Here is a 16,260-nt window from a genome sequence, read left to right as displayed (position 1 = left end):
AAAGAAAATTTTTGACCTGGATTTTGAAGAATATATGGCAAGACAACCTCTCTCAGCCAGCAACCTACCATACAAAAACTCTCCCAGCCAATCTCTGAATCCAACAACCATCTGTCCATCTCGCCCCAGACCTTCACAACCACTTCCCTCGATAGTCAATACTATGTTTCATACTTTCATGCATATCTATAATGCGCTCAAACTTCCACCCATCCTAGAAGAGTAGTAGAGTATATCCTATATATATTCCTATCCCTACGAACCATGTCATAATAGTTGTGATGCAAATGATAATCATCATTCATCCAATGAGAAAATCTTAATGGAATTATCTATTGCATGGACTACATATTAGAAAACAAGTAGGAAGGTATTAACTATTAAACCAAACTAGCATTTTCGCAAACCTTTATATCAGTGCATTCTCAATACTTAATAAATTAAGGGTTAATTGGCCAAAACCCCCCATTTTAATGACATACATTTTATTTTACCCCCCAAATTTTGAATCATCACAAAAAAAACCCCCCACTCTGTCCTCGCCTACCACATAGCTTCTATTCAGCCGTGTAATTTAGTGTTTGTACCACTCGGAATGTGTCCCTGTTGCTGTTGTGTTGCTATTTACAAAATAATCTGGACATCAGCTATTCATGGCTTCCCAGTAGTAGACAGATTAGAGAACGAAGTCAAAACTCTGAACACATAAAGTTTCTTCATTGAAGAGTTGATCGCGGCATTATTGTTAACCCGATTACACAGATCGATCGATCGATGAATAGTGTGTTTTATTTGTTTTAAAGAAAATTTGTTTGGATTCGGACCCGATTTGAATTTGAAGAAAGTGTTAACCCGATTGCCCAACTCTATAACTGCCCGCCCGAATAATAAGGTCTGGTGTAGGGATGGGCAATGGGCCGGGTCGGGTTAGCCCGGCCCTAAACATTTAAAGCCCTTTAGATCTTAAGGCCAGGTTGGCCCGGCCCTAAAATCAACATAAAATCGGGTTGGGCCGGGTCACAAGTCTAAATCTCAAGCCCTGACCCTACCCTAAGCCCTCTTTAAAGGCTTTAGAGCTGCGCCTATATATTTTATTCTTTTTACTACATCAGTTTAGGCTAGTGCTCATTGTTCTTCATGGTTGCAAGGTTGACAAGTTTTTGTTATATACAACAAGTTATTGGAAGTACCTTTGGGTGTAAGTAATAAATTACAAAGGACAATGTTATTTTAATTGAAAATATTTAACAAAGAGTTGGACAATTATGGTATGTTTATTTATAGTGAAAGTGTGAAACTATAACTAGGTTTTGGTTAGGCCTACCTAATGAAATTTGAATTAGGGTTGGTCTATGTTTTAACTTTAGCCCTTGCCCTCGCCTCTAGAAAGCATTAGAGTAGGTTTACCCCTGTGACCTTGCTCCTTTTTGTGTATGTAGATGAGATGATGGTCGTTGAACAAAATAGAAGCGTATCAAAACCTAATTATCCCTCAATAAGTAAAGGATGAGTAGGGTATCGTTCCACTTTTAAGTGTATGTTATGTGAAGGACAGGATTGGAAAGGGGTTTGAGGGATTAAAAACTATTATTATAGATATTGTAGATTCTAATGTTAAACTAAACTAAACTAAACTAACTAACTAAACTTATACTAAAACTAAGAATTGGAAATAGGGATAGAATATGAGAGATATAGATTCAAGATATTCAAATCCACCAATGCTTTTGATTCAATGATCTTTTGCTTCATGTTGTTCTCCAAGTAGACTACAATCGGGCAATCGAGCGAGTGCCAATGCCTTTTTGGGTGAAACATCGTTAAACAATTAACTCTACTTAAGGTTGTTCCTATGTTCATGTTACTAGTATCTTCTTTCCTTTTATGTGAGCTTGGCAGCTATTCAATGAATCACCATCTAAAGGCAAATCTGAGGAATACTTCCTTTACTCTAAAACACTACACAATTAGAAGAAAAGTAGAGAATAATAGTATAATATTCAATTACAATAAATAAAACTCTATTCTATCATTATATTCAATCAATAAATAAAAGCATGTTACTAGCAAATATTCAATTGCAATAAATAAAACCCTAAACTAGCATGATATTCAATTGTAATAAATAAAAACCTTAATCTATACTTCCATCTCCCGGTGTGGGCAATGGAACTAATAACTAAAAACATAAAGAACTAACCCGAAAGAACACCATGAACCAAAAGAATCATTAAACCTTAAAGATCGGCTTTCATCTCCTCCCTTGAAGGAGAAGATTAGCCTTCCATATAGAAGGAAGAACACGAAGGATCGAGAAGAAGAAGAGTTGAAGAACATAAGACTAGAAAGACTAATTTATTAACTCTCTGCCTCAAGTTCTGGAGACAAGAATATAAGTAAATTGGCTAATTACATGAGGCACTTAGGTCCTCTATTTATAGGGGTTACAATGAGCTCTAGAAGCATTCCAAACCGTCATTTGTTTCCTAATACAAATAGACTTCTTTCGAGTCCAACTTCATGTCCAAAACCGCGAAAGGAATTGGCTCACGATGTTCATTCATGCATCGGACTCATTATCCATCGTCTCGGACTCAAGCAATGCATCCGGACTCCACGATCTATCGTCCCCAGGCAACCATTGAGTCCAGACTCACGATCCATGAGTCTCAGACTCAGAAGTCTATTTTCCCTATTTTGCTCCATCCTTCTATCCTCTTTTGCGGGCTTTGGTCTAAGCAACGAATCCTTTGGCCTTGGGCTTCCAAATAGGCTTTAAAATAGGTCCAAGTCACATATTTAATAGCTCCAATTCCTTGGCCTTCTCCATGATTGTCCACGGGCTTCCCATGTGATTATTAATGCTCCGAATTGCTTCGTTTTACCCCATTTTCTCTAATATTCTACAAAACTCTCTTTTTCACCTGTAGAATCTTAAAACACAACTTATAAACATTATTAGTCCACTAAGATGGCTAAACAAGAGGCATAATCGAGGGTTAAATAGCACTTTTTGAGCACTTATCACCCTGCCCTAAACTCTGTGAGGGCTTTAGTTGTGAGGGCTTTATAGGGCTTAGGGTCGGGTCGGTCAGGGCCGGGTTAAGGTCGTTAGGGCCAAATTCCCACCCCTAGTCAGGTGGCACTTTGCATATCTCGGTTAATGTTTTTAGGATTAATTGGCCAAAACCTCCCATTTTACATACATTTGTGTTTACCCCCGAGGGGTACTTTGGGCAATAGAGCAAATACAGATGATTTCTAGATGGGGCCGGGATGGAGTGGGGGGCTTTTTGTGATTATTCAAAATTTGGGGAGTAAACACAAATATATGTCATAAAATGGAGGGTTTTGGCCAATTAACCTATAAATTAAGTAAGTGAAAAACAAACAAGGTGTCACTCTTGGCTCACAACACAAAATTCATCAGGCCCATATTAAAGAAAAGAAGACGAATTGTTATTGTAAACCAGGTATCTCACATTCCAAAAATTTGTAACATCACTAGTCACTACAATTACGTATTTTTAACCGAAACAGTCACCAGACTCGGAGAACTATCAAAATTAGGAATCTCATATTTTGAAAAATGCTCACAAAGTTAGCAGGAGCAATACAACTGACTACACGAAAAACAGATTTCGGTCGTCCTTGTACGAACCTAAAACCTAACAACTGGAACCGAAGAGTTTCCCCCTAGTTCTAGGTCTTTTCTCTTTTCCTCTCCTCCTCTTTTTCCTCTCTTTTCTTATCCCTTCCTCTCTCCCTCTCTTCACTGTGCAGCTCCCCTTTTCTCTCCCCATCCTCTTCTTTTTATACCTCTTCCTCTTTCTATATGGGTCGTCCATCTGTCCTCTCATCTGGTGGCTACCCTTTTTGCCGTACCTATGCCACATCCGTGGTCTAGGGTTCCGCGGCTAGGTTTCCCTGCTCCCAGGGATATCTTTTTAAGCTGCATTCCACTCTTAGTCCCATTGACTTAGTCTCCTTCCCTTTATTGAGTCACCTCAATCTGGATCGTCCATCGCTCCTTCCATCCCTTGGTTCATCTTATAGCTGTACGAGTACCACGTCCTTGGTCTTGGGTTCCGCGGACATGATCTTATACTCCCCAGTCCATTATTCTCTAATGAGCTACTACAAATGCCCCTTCTCGACTTCGCGGCCATTTAATTGGCCCGGGGTCGAGAAATTCCACCGCTTCGTCTCCTTTCCAGCTAATATTCATCCTCATTGGTATGCGTATGATGTGAAAGGTACTCATCACACGCGTTTTTCGGCGGCCACTCGTTTCCTGTGCTTCCACGCGACACCCTTCGGTTGGAGCTACTGCTGATGCTTCGATTTCCCCCCCGCCTTGAAATTACCCTTTTGCTCTCAGCCTATTTAAACTCCGCTCCTTCTTCCTCCCTCATTTTATTTTTTCTTCTCCCTTCACCTTCCTCTAGCCCTCCATTTTTCCTTCCTCTGATCCTTCTTCCGTTTGCGTGCACTTCAGTGGTTTCTCCGGTGCCTCTCTTTGCTCCCAGACACTTTCTCCAGGCTCCCCACCTCTTTCTTCCCCTTGATTGGTAAGTCTTCTAGACTCTCTCTTCTTTAGTTTTGAACTATTTTCTTTTTCCTTTGTTTCGAGTTAGTTTACCCTATAGAACCTGTTCATCTCCCTTTTCGATGTCGGACCGCGAATCCGGCGACTCTTCCTCTTCCCGATCCGCGGTACCGCCCACTTCCGGTCGTCCCGCCCCTTTATTACCCCCCCCCCTCGGTCTCGTAGACCTAATTTAGATGCAATTAGAGCTGCCTACGGTGTCCCAGCCGATGTAATGTTAGAGCATGTGCCCTTTGTCACCCACTACCCCCACTTAGTTCCCCGCTGTCCGGGATCCCTTGTTATTACCGTAGGCCAAATTGTTGTCGGTCTATGGCTTCCCCTCACTCTCTTAGATGTCGAAGTTTGCAATAATTTTAACATCCCCCTTTGTCAGGGCATAGGGAATTTTTGGCGCATAATGTATGCCGCGAATTCTTACAACAAGACTAGAGAACCCAAAATCACAAGCCGCGATATCTACTCTCACTATTACCTTAAGACAAGCACCTAAGATGTCAATGTAGGGTATTAGTCTTCCTGTGTACGCCCCAAGAAACAATATTTTGTCCTCCATGTCATCACTTCAGACAAAGTGTGGCACCACTATCCTCTATATGTATCAGGAAACATTTTGTCCGCGGGCATTCCTTCCACCCTAACTCTTAATCACCTCGCCTTCCAAACTCGGGGTGAGTATCGCAGTTCTTTCTTCCTTTTTTGAGGTGCTTTCCATGTTGTCCACTAATCCGCGGTTGTTCTTATTTGCAGGTTGGCGGCCGGACTCTAAATCCAGGATTTATGCCAGCATTTCTTGTCCTATCTTTACAAAACTCCGCGACCTTGGTCCTGCTCAGGTTGATCTTCTAGGTATACATCCCACTACCACTACTCCCTTACTACCCATCCCCGCTCTCCACAATTTCTGCGGCTTCTCAGCTCCCTTTTTCCGTCCTCCCCCTCCCAAGGAGCGAAAACCCAGAGCATCCCCTCCCCCAAAGAAAAGGTCTCACGCCCACACATCCCGCCACAAACGTCCCCGAACCTCCACACAATCCCCTGCCTCCCTTGAATCTCACGATCCTCCTACCTCCTCTGCTCCCGAGGACGTCCCTTCCTACCGCTCCATCTCGCACTGGGACGATCAGTACACCTCCCCCCACTCCCCTCCTGAATACATGGATGTTCACAAACAAAAGCTGTTCGACAATGATACCGATGATGATGAGGTGATGGAGGTTCCCTCCACCGAAGTGCGGGCACTTGCTGACCAACCCCCATCCAAGAAACAACAGACCTCTGCATCTGTTGAACCTACCCCGGCCTACCACTCAGCGGACCTCCACATCCGAAGAACTTGCCGCTACCACTTCACCCTTTCGCCCTGCTGCCTCCTCCCCCCGCCCACGCCGGTCTGGCAAAGAACCAATTCCTCCTACTGCCCTGGCCTCTAAACTCACACCCGTAGAGGACTTTTGTCCTATCTTCAATGTGCGCAATCGCAGGGTGAATATTGTGGACTCCATACTGGATAATGCGGCCGTAGCTTCCTCTCTTTTTTACAATGCTCACTTGCCTAAAGACATAGCGTATGCGGACGGGGGTTCCTTCGATCAACACTGTACTTCCCTGTATACCAACTGGGAGAGGGTACTATTTCTCTCTCTCTCTCTCTCTCTCTCTCTCTCTCTCTCTCTAATCCCTCTTTCTCTTGGTTCCTAGGTGAGCTTGGATGTCTCCTTTATGATTCACGGCCTATACAGTGCCAAGACCAAGGTGGCATCCATGGAGAAAGAGCTTAACGGCCCTGGTGGCCTAAGATATGCCTATGTCGGCCTTCAATCGGATCTAGCACTGCTAATTTGGCCAAAATCAAGGCCCAAGATGAGCTCTAGTCCGCGGAGAGAGCTCACGAACAGTACATGGATAATGTCAACGAGCGTCTGAGCCATCAACGGGAAGTACTCCTCCAACAACAACAGCTCAACCTAGATGCACTCACTTAATAACACAAGGAAGCCATAGACGCCCTCAACCAGAAGCACCAAGAGTCCTCTGCCGAATTATTGCAACATCACCACGCAGACATGACTGTACTCTGCGACAGTTTCAAGCTCCTGGCTGACAAAGGGTGGCCAAGAAAATTCAGAAGGATCATGAGAGACTCACATGGGAGGGTCGTCTTCTCCCTAAAGGGCCTACCACCCCGGTGATCGAATCCCTAGATGCCAGGAGGGAAGAAGTGCCAGCCCAAGAGGTCTTTCATGAACATCCTGTGACAACCGAACTATTCACCCAGACGCCGGTCACTCATTAGACCACCGTTATCGAGGAAGCTACTGAAGAAATCATCGCTGCTACCATCCAAGACACTGCAGATGTGGTGCTCGTTAATGAGCCCACCACTGAAATGCTTTAGAGAGCTTTTTTATGTAATAAGATACTTTTACAATTTCTTGACCTATTGTTTGCTACTCTTTATTTTGCTACTGTTTTGCTTTAATGTGATATTTGATTTAGCCCAATGTGTTGTTGCCACTTTATCTTTTGCTTCTAGCTATTTGTTTAATTCGCAACATCTCTTCTTAAATAGATTTCCATGTCTCTACTTCTTCCCCATGTGTCTCCTGTGTCTCTGATCTGCGGAGGCTATGAAGCCTGTTGGAAGAATTCATCTTGTTTCAGGCTCATTCCAGCTCTAGCATCAGCAAAGGGCTCACCCCCCTCCGCTGCCTCTCTCTCTGATAGGCATGGACCCAGATGGGGTCACTCTCTTTGTCCCATGTGTCTTTGCATCTCTAGTCCGCGGAGGGCTCATCCCGCCCCACAGGCTCAATCATGCCATGACCTGTTGGAACAACTCATCTTGTTCCAGGCTCCCTCCAGCTCTAGTATTAGCGAAAGGTTCATCCCCTCTGCTGCTTCTCTCTCTGATGGGCGTAGAAGCCCGATAGGGTCACTCTCCTTGTCCCATGTGTCTCTTACATCTCTGATCTGCGGAGGGCTCATCCTGTTCCGCGGGCTCGATCATGACACAACTTGCTGGAATAACTCATCTTGTTCCAGTCTCCCTCCAGCTCTAGTGTCAGTGAAGGGCTCATCCCCTCCGCTGCTTCTCTCTCTGATGGGCGTGGAAGCCCGATGGGGTCACTCTCATTGCCCCATGTGTCTCTTGCATCTCTAATCCACAGAGGGCTCATCCCACTCCGCGGGCTCGATCATGCCATGACCTGTTAGAACAACTCATCTTGTTCCAATCTCCCTCCAGCTCTAGCGTCAGCGAAGGGCTCATCCCCTCTGCTACTTCTCTCTCTGATGGGCGTAGAAACCCCGATGGGGTCACTCTCTTTGCCCCATGTGTCTCTTGCATCTGTGGTCCGTGGAGGGCTCATCCCGCTCCGCAGGCTCTATCATGCCATGGCATGTTGAAACAACTCATCTTGTTCCAAGCTCCCTCTAGCTTTAACGTCAGCGAAGGGCTCATCCCCTCTGTTGCTTCTCTCTCTGATAGGCGTAAAAAGCCCGATGGGGTCACTTTCCTTGCCCCATGTGTCTCTTGCATCTCTGACCCGTGGAGGGCTCATCCCGTTCCGCAGGCTCGATCATGCCATGACCTGTTGGAACAACACATCTTGTTCCAGTCTCCCTCCATCTCTAGCGTCCGCGAAGGGATCATCCCCTCAGCTGCTTCTCTCTCTGATGGGCGTAGAAGCTCGATGGGGTCACTCTCACTGCCCCATGTGTCTCTTGCATATCTAATTCTCTATCCGCATTACTATTTAAACATCACACATAGCAAACAAATTTCGTTTCAAAAAAGTGTTATAGTCTTATATTTATAAACAGCTCTAGTCCTTAGCTCTGGACTTTTCTTACATTGCTTGGTAACTTCATTACATTCACTTGCAAAAAACTTTAAGCATTCTTACATTCCAAGGCTTCTCTATCAGCTTTTCCTCCAGTGTTCGCAACTTGTAAGTACCAAACCCTCCTATATTCGCCACGGTGTATGACCCTTCCCAGTTCGGACCCAACTTCCCATCCTTTTCAGCCTTTGTACTTGGAGTCACTCGGCAGAGCACCAAGTCTCCCATCTTGAATTGTCGCGGCCTGACCTGCTTGTTATATTGCCTCTGTAGCCGCCTATGATACTCTTCTAACTGGATGCGTGCTGAGTCTCTTTTCTTTTATGCCAGATTCAAATCCCCTGCCAAGATACGCCAGTTCGACCCCTCCTCCACGGCCTTAGTCCGCATGGTGGCTGCCACCATCTCCGAAGGAATTACGGCCTCGACGTCGTAGGCCAAGGCAAATGGGGTCTCATTGGTGGTGGTCCGAGGTGTAGTTCGATAAGCCCAAAGAACATGGTTTAACTCATCTGCCCACGTGCCCTTCTTATCTTCCAACTTTTTCTTAAGGTTGTTCATTATCGCTTTTTTGGAAGATTTGACCTGTCCATTGCCCTCAAGGTTGTAGGGGGCTGAGAATCCCTGTTTCACCTTGTACACCTGCAGGAACTTAGTCACCTTTGCTCCTGTGAATTGTGTCCCATTGTCAGCAATGATGGCATACGGCAGCCCAAACCGGCAGATGATGTTCTCCCATAGAAACTTAATCACCTATGGCTCCTTCACCTGTTGCAAAGGTACGACCTCTATCCATTTAGTGAAGTAGTCCGTGGCTACCAGCATATATCTCATTTTGCCGCTAGCCATAGGCAATGGTCCTACGATATCCATCGCCCACATAGCAAAAGGTCACGGACTTGAGACATTGTGTAGGGGTTCCGCGGAGGCAAATATCAGCTGTGACAATCTCTGACACTTGTCACACTTCTTAGCGAATTCCACTGCATCCTTTTTCATGTGGGGCCAGAAGTAACCCTGTGTCATCAGTCGGTGTGTCGTAGTCCTTTCAGCGGAGTGGCTCCCACAGTCCCCCTCATGCAATTCTGCCAGCACCTCCAAGGCTAACCGCGGTCCTAGACATTTCAACAATGGTCCATTGAAGTTCTTTCGGCAGAACATGTCTCTGAGAGGCCTATTCCAACCTTCTTCTTTCTTTCTTGTCCATCACCTCCTTTCCCTCCAAGAAATACTTAATGGGGTCCATCCATCCCCTTTCTTCTTCAATAATCTGACACACCTCTATCAATTCCTCCGTGCTTGGCCTCTCCAATCTTTCTACCTGTATCGTTCTCTCCTCTGATCCAGGCATGGCGGCAGCCACGTATGCTAGAGCGTTTGCGTGTCTATTCTCACCATGCCCTAAGTGTACAAACTGGAGCTTTGAAAACTTGTTGGCTCTTTGGTGTACTACCTTTAAGTACTTCGCCATTCGCGGACATCGAGCAATGAACCTACCATTTGCCTAACATACCACTAGGTTCGAGTCCGAATACACGGTCAACTCTTTTACTCCCAAGTCCCCAGCCATCCTCAATCCCGCTATAACTGCCTCGTACTCTGCTTCGTTACTAGATGCCACAAACCCCAGTTTTATGGTCAGTTCTATTATGTTATTGTCAGGTGTAACTAACACAACCCCTATGCCGCTGCATGTGTCCGTGGCAGATCCATCTGCGAATACTCTCCACCCATTTCTCTTATCCCAAGGGTCTAGTAGATCGAGCTCTACATCCTTTTCTGACTCCATGACCATCTCCTCTCCCCACGTGGGATCCTCGGCGGGGAACTCTGCTACTTCCTGCACCTTCTCTGATGTTCTTATCTGATATTGTATCTCGTACGAGCTAAGCATCACTGCCCATTTCAACATTCTGCCTGACTTCTCTGTCCTTAATGCTTGTCTGAGAGGCAGGTTCGTCACCACCACCACCAAGTGTGACTCAAAGTAAGGTTTCAGTTTTAGGGCTGAGAAGGTTAAAGCAAGGGCATACTTCTCCATTCTGCTGTACCGCGTCTCGGCATCCAACAATGTTTTTCTTTGAAAATACACTGGCTTCTCTACTCGATCGACTAGTCGGACAAGAACTGAACTAACCGCATACTCAGTGGCCCCTAAATACAGGTATAATTTCTCCCCCTGCTCTGGTCGTGACAGCAAGGGAGCCTTGCCCAAATACCTCTTCAACTCTTGAAACACCTCCTCACATTCTGATGTCCACAAAAAATCAGGGGTGCTTCTCAATAACCGATACAGCGGTCTACATTTGTCAGATGACTTGGAAATGAATCTATTTAATGCCGCAACCCTTCCAGCAAGCCGTTGCACCTCTGTGACATTCTATGATGACATCATCTCCACCAATGCTCTTATCTGTTCTGGATTAGCCTCTATTCCCCGATGAGTAACAATGTACGTAGCCCAAGAACTTCCCCGTGGTCACTCTGAACATGCATTTATCTGAATTCAACTTCAAATTGTACTTCTGCAGTATCCCGAACGTTTCCCTTAATCCCTCTAAGTGTTCCACCTTAAACATGTTTTTTCCACCATGTCATCTATGTATATTTCTATCTATTTCCGAATCTTGCTTTCAAACATTTTCTCCCCCAACCAATGGCTCCTGCATTCTTCAATCTAAATAGCATCCTTGTATAGCAATATGTGCCGCCTACTACGACAAATGTTATCTTCTCCTGATCTGGCCCGTACATTGCGACCTGATTGTACCCCATAGAGGCATCCATAAACGAAAATATCTTGAATCCTGCGGTCCTATCCACTAATTCATACACCCGTGGCATGGGATAGCTATCCTTCGGGCACTCCACATTCACATCTGTAAAGTCGACGTACATCCGGACCTTGCCATTCTTCTTTGGTACCGCGACCACATTGGATAGCCAATCTGTAAATTCCACTTCTCGTATTATTCCAGCTTCTTTCAATCGTGCAACCTCCTCATGAATACCCTCCGCATATTTTGGTCTAATGCTCCACATTCGCTGCCTCACTGGCTTGGCATCTTCCTTTATGTGTAACCGATGACATGCAAACTCTGGATCTAATCCTGTAACATCCTCTATTACCCACGCAAACACATCTTTGTTTTCTGACAAGAATTGTATTAACTTACTTTTCCACTCCTCCGGCAAAACTGGATCCTACCGAGGTGAACTTCTCTTCCTCCCCCTCCCTAATATTTACTACTTCAATCTCATCAAGCGTCTTCGGCCCCACCGCTGACTCCTCTTCCCTCTCCCCCACGGCGCACTGTAATTACTATGCCTGCCTCTTCTTAGGGTTTGGGTTCTCCTCTTCTGGTCCATGGATTAACCATTTCACTGTACCCCGATGATTGTTCTTGGCCGTAACCTGATCTCCGCGAACTTCACACATGCCTGTCGGGGTAGGAAATCGTATCACTTGGTAGTACGTCGACTGGACAGCCTTCATCTCGTGAATCCACCGTCTCCCTAAAATCGCGTTGTATTGAGAAGAAGAATCTACCACCATAAACCGAGCGAAAACCGTCACTGATCCCGTGGTTACCGGAAATAAGAGTTCTCTCATGGGCTCCGTCATACTCCCATTGAACCCATATAAATTGGTTCACGGAGGCCTCAATTGCTTAGGATCAATCTCATTTCTTTCAAAGCTCCTTTAAACAGCAAATCCACTGCACTACCACAATCGATCAACACCCTCTTCACCATATAATTGCCCAATGCAATTGTGATGACCAACGTGTCTTCATGGGGGGAATCCACTACCAATAGATCCGCACTGCTAAAAACAATCCTGTCTCTGTCTTCCACTGACCATACCCTTGGTCGCGGTCTGTCTAGCCCATCATTGATCTGCTGGATGCTCGCGGTTCTCCTCACCCTGTCTCTATGCGCATTATGACTTAGTACCTCCCCACTAAAAATCACATTGATAATTCCCAATATTCAGTCCTGTCGTGGCAAGTGTTCCTCATTCTGTGCATCTCTCACAAACTCCCTCATCCTCCCTTTTTCCACCAATTGCTGAACCAACCACTTCAGTGCATAGTAGTCGTTGGTCTTATGATTTCGTATCTGATGATAGGCGCAGAAAGGTTTATCCGCCAGTTCTATTGGTGTGTTTCGCGACCCTTCATATCCTTGCAGGTTCTTAATCAATGGCAATATTTCGCTTAGGGGTCTATTCAGCGGCATCACTTCTATCTCGCGGTATGACTTCCTTTCTCTGTTCTCCTTTCGGATCCCCTCCCGACTTCTTTCTGCCCTTGGGGGGTATCCACGATACCCAAGGCTTTCCTTTTCAGACGTCTCCGCCCTTCGGTGTTCTTTGTCCTTCTCTAATGATAACACTGCTTTCCTTAATCTCTTAGACTCCTTCTGTACTGAGTCCTCATACCTGATATATTTTCTACCCACGGATATAACTCATGCAAGGTTGCAATCTCATTCTTCGCCACAGATTGGTGTACTCCAGTTCCTGGCCGCAACCCCCTTTCAAATGCGATCACTGCGGTTCTCTCATCCAGATTTTCAAATTTCAATGTCTCGGCTTTGAACCGGCACAGATACTCCCTCACTGACTCTGTGGACCTTTGCCGGACATTGAACAATGCCGCGATATCCACCACTCGCTTCTTCTGGTGTATGAAATGACTTATAAACGCATGTTCCAACTCTTGTAAATTACTTATGCTTCCCGCTGGCAATAGGTAATACCAGTCAGAAGCCCCTCCCTTCAGGCTTGCTGGGAACATCATGCACCGTAGTCCATCATACCGAGCCTCTTGTAAGAGAGGCATCTGTTGTCGGAAATGGTGGATGTGGTCAGCCGGGTCTCCTTTGCCATCGTATCTCTCGAACCTAGGTTGGTTAAAACGCTTCAGCACCTTTGAGGCCCAGATGTCGTCCGCTAACGGTTGCGGTTCAGTCCAGCTACCACTTGGCTAGCCGCTCCCCCACGGTCCTTTGCGTGTTGCCGATTCGCCTATCTGTCGTTATCTATCATCTCCTGAACTTGTTCCATGATCAAGCCCGCCACCGGATTTTCAACGAGGTTCAGTCCGCCCTCCTCATTGTCCGATTCCTCATCTGCTTCTTCCTCCTCTGCTCTTTCTTTTTCCCTCCTCAGTTCATCGTTCTCCTCTCTCAGTCTCCCGATCTCCTCTCGCATAAGCCGGCTCTCTTCTGTTTCCTACTCCGCTTCTTGACCTCCCACCTCATCAACCACCGCCTTTGGTGTTGGACCTTGCACTGCTGCCCTCTTCGGTCTGCCTACCCCTTTCTTCACTTTCGGTGCCATTTCTACCTTCTACACTCTCTTCGGTCCCCACAGACGGCGCCAAATGTATGAACCTAAAACCTAACAACCGGAACCGAAGAGTTTCCCCCTAGTTCTAGGTCTCTTCTTTTTTCCTCTCCTCCTCTTTTCTCTCTTTTTCCTCTCTTTTCTTATCCCTTCCTCTCTCCCTCTCTTCACTGTGCGGCCCCCCCTTTTCTCTCCCCATCATCTTCTTTTTATACCCCTTCCTCTTCCTATCTGGGTCGTCCATCTGTCCTCTCATCTGGTGGCTACCCTTTTTGCTGTACCTATGCCACGTCCGCAGTTTAGGGTTCCGCGGCTAGGTTTCCCTGCTCCCAGGGATATCTTTTTAAGCTGCATTCCACTCTTAGTCCCATTGACTTAGTCTCCTTCCCTTTATTGGGTCGCCTCAATCTGGATTGTCCATCTCTCCTTCCATCCCTCGGTTCATCTTATAGTCGTACGAGTACCACGTCCTCGGTCTTGGGTTCCGCGGACATGATCCCATACTGGGGAGTTACTACAGTCCTTCCATCACCGTTATCATTATCAACATGAGCAACAGTAAATGGCTTTGTGCACTTTGTACACTCCTTATAGCGATTACCTTTTATCTATAGATTAAAAAAATAAAAATCATGTCTATTAGCAAACTAGTAACAATATATGAGTGATTTTTTGCTCCCAACGATATTGCTCCAAGGTCTCCAAGGGGACTCTAGAGCCAACCACCTGTCCAGCATAACTAGAAAGCCAGCCTAGCAGTAACCGACTTTATTTCCAACTTCCTAATTTGTCCCTTACCTTATATCAAAATAAAAATGGTTCATCTTCTCCACCTGAGTACGTGATTCCGCCATCGAAGTTAGTCTGGCTCTACCTTGTATTCATCAAGTTCTCTAATCTCTTTTGTTAGTCTCTTCGTTTGATGAACATTAAAATCTCATTACTTTGAAGACTACCACATAAACATTTCCATGTGAGATTCATATGGATTAGTTTCTTTGTATTTGTCTATATCATTGATTAAATCATACATTCAAGAGGAAAATGCAAACTGACCAACATTTCACTTGATTTTTTTTGTTGGTTATATATTAAACACTCATTCACAACTAAAGTCAAACCTTGATTCAATTTGGTAATTGATATTGATATCATATATATTTTTTACTAAATTAAAATTTGTAGTGTTTACTCAAAACAGTGAATAATGTTGTTTCCTCTCAATGAAAAATAAGGGGGGAGGCGAAAATCCCAACGCCGCACTGTCTCTCTTTTTCATTATATATTTTATAGGGATAAAATAGGAAGTCAAGATTTTCGATGGTTTTTGGCTATCTGGCTTTCTTATTTTACTCACAATATATAGCGGCAACCCGAAAATAATTAGTTTGTCTTCTTACCAGTCGTTGAGGGCCCTAACATAAACATGGCATGCAGAATCTTCTGCCACGAATGGCAAAGGAAAATATGTACTTCTTGGCATTCCCTTGTCCCTACTAGGTAACAAATTGATTTGATTGGGAAAGTCGTGTTGTCCGACGTCAATGACTCAATATCTTTACTTTATAAAGAAAACTCCCCAAGCAATAGTGTTTTTTGGGTCGATTGGATTTTTTGTTTTCCAAATTTGCCCTCACTCATATTTTCTATTTACAAAACTATAATATGATTTTATTTGTAATTTATTATATTTGATAAGGGTAAATATGTAAATATAATATTCAACTCTAATTGGATTGGTCAACAATTATGGCTGGGCATCTGTTGGAATTCGATGGGCTTTTTGCTACTGGGCTTCAATTGCAATTTGGTTGGGCTTATTTTGAATGGGCTGCGGTTGCAAATTTTTTAAAAATCAACCTCACCATACGGACTGGGCTTTTGTTGCGCTTGCTTTTGTGGCTTGATTAATTGGACAGCTCTCAATTTCACGCTCATAGAGCGTGCCCAAAATGTTAATATATATATATATAAAGCTCGCACCTTACATCTCTTCTCATCACATGCCTTTGTTTTCTTAACTGGGCATTCTCATTGACTCCTAAAAAAAAGGCAACTCTATAAATTAGTTAGACTTCTCTAGATTTGCTATTTTCTCCTTCTTTTATTATTTATTTATTTGGGCCTCCTCAAATAAAATAAATTATACATTTTTTAAAAAGATAGGTACTTATTAAAATTCTAAACACCTCCCTAGATTTGTTAGTTTCTCCTTCTTTTATTATTTAATTACTATGCCCTCAAATTAATAAACCAAAAATAGTATTAGTGTGATTGAAACTCCTAACACTTAAAAGAAAGTTAGACCCTAAACACTAAACCCAACACTTACTTTCTGAAAATACAAGGTCTCTAATCTCCATCTTCTATCTCTGTTTCCTCATCTTATTTGATCGATCAACACCCAAACTATTTCTTTACGAAAACAGAGCTTCAAGAGTTTTGCACGAAGC

This window comes from Coptis chinensis, chromosome 2, assembly GCF_015680905.1.
Source record: "Coptis chinensis isolate HL-2020 chromosome 2, ASM1568090v1, whole genome shotgun sequence".
In the NCBI taxonomy this organism is placed as follows: Eukaryota; Viridiplantae; Streptophyta; class Magnoliopsida; order Ranunculales; family Ranunculaceae; genus Coptis; species Coptis chinensis.
The sequence above is the reverse complement of the archived record's forward strand: the minus strand, read 5'-3'. Positions refer to the sequence as shown.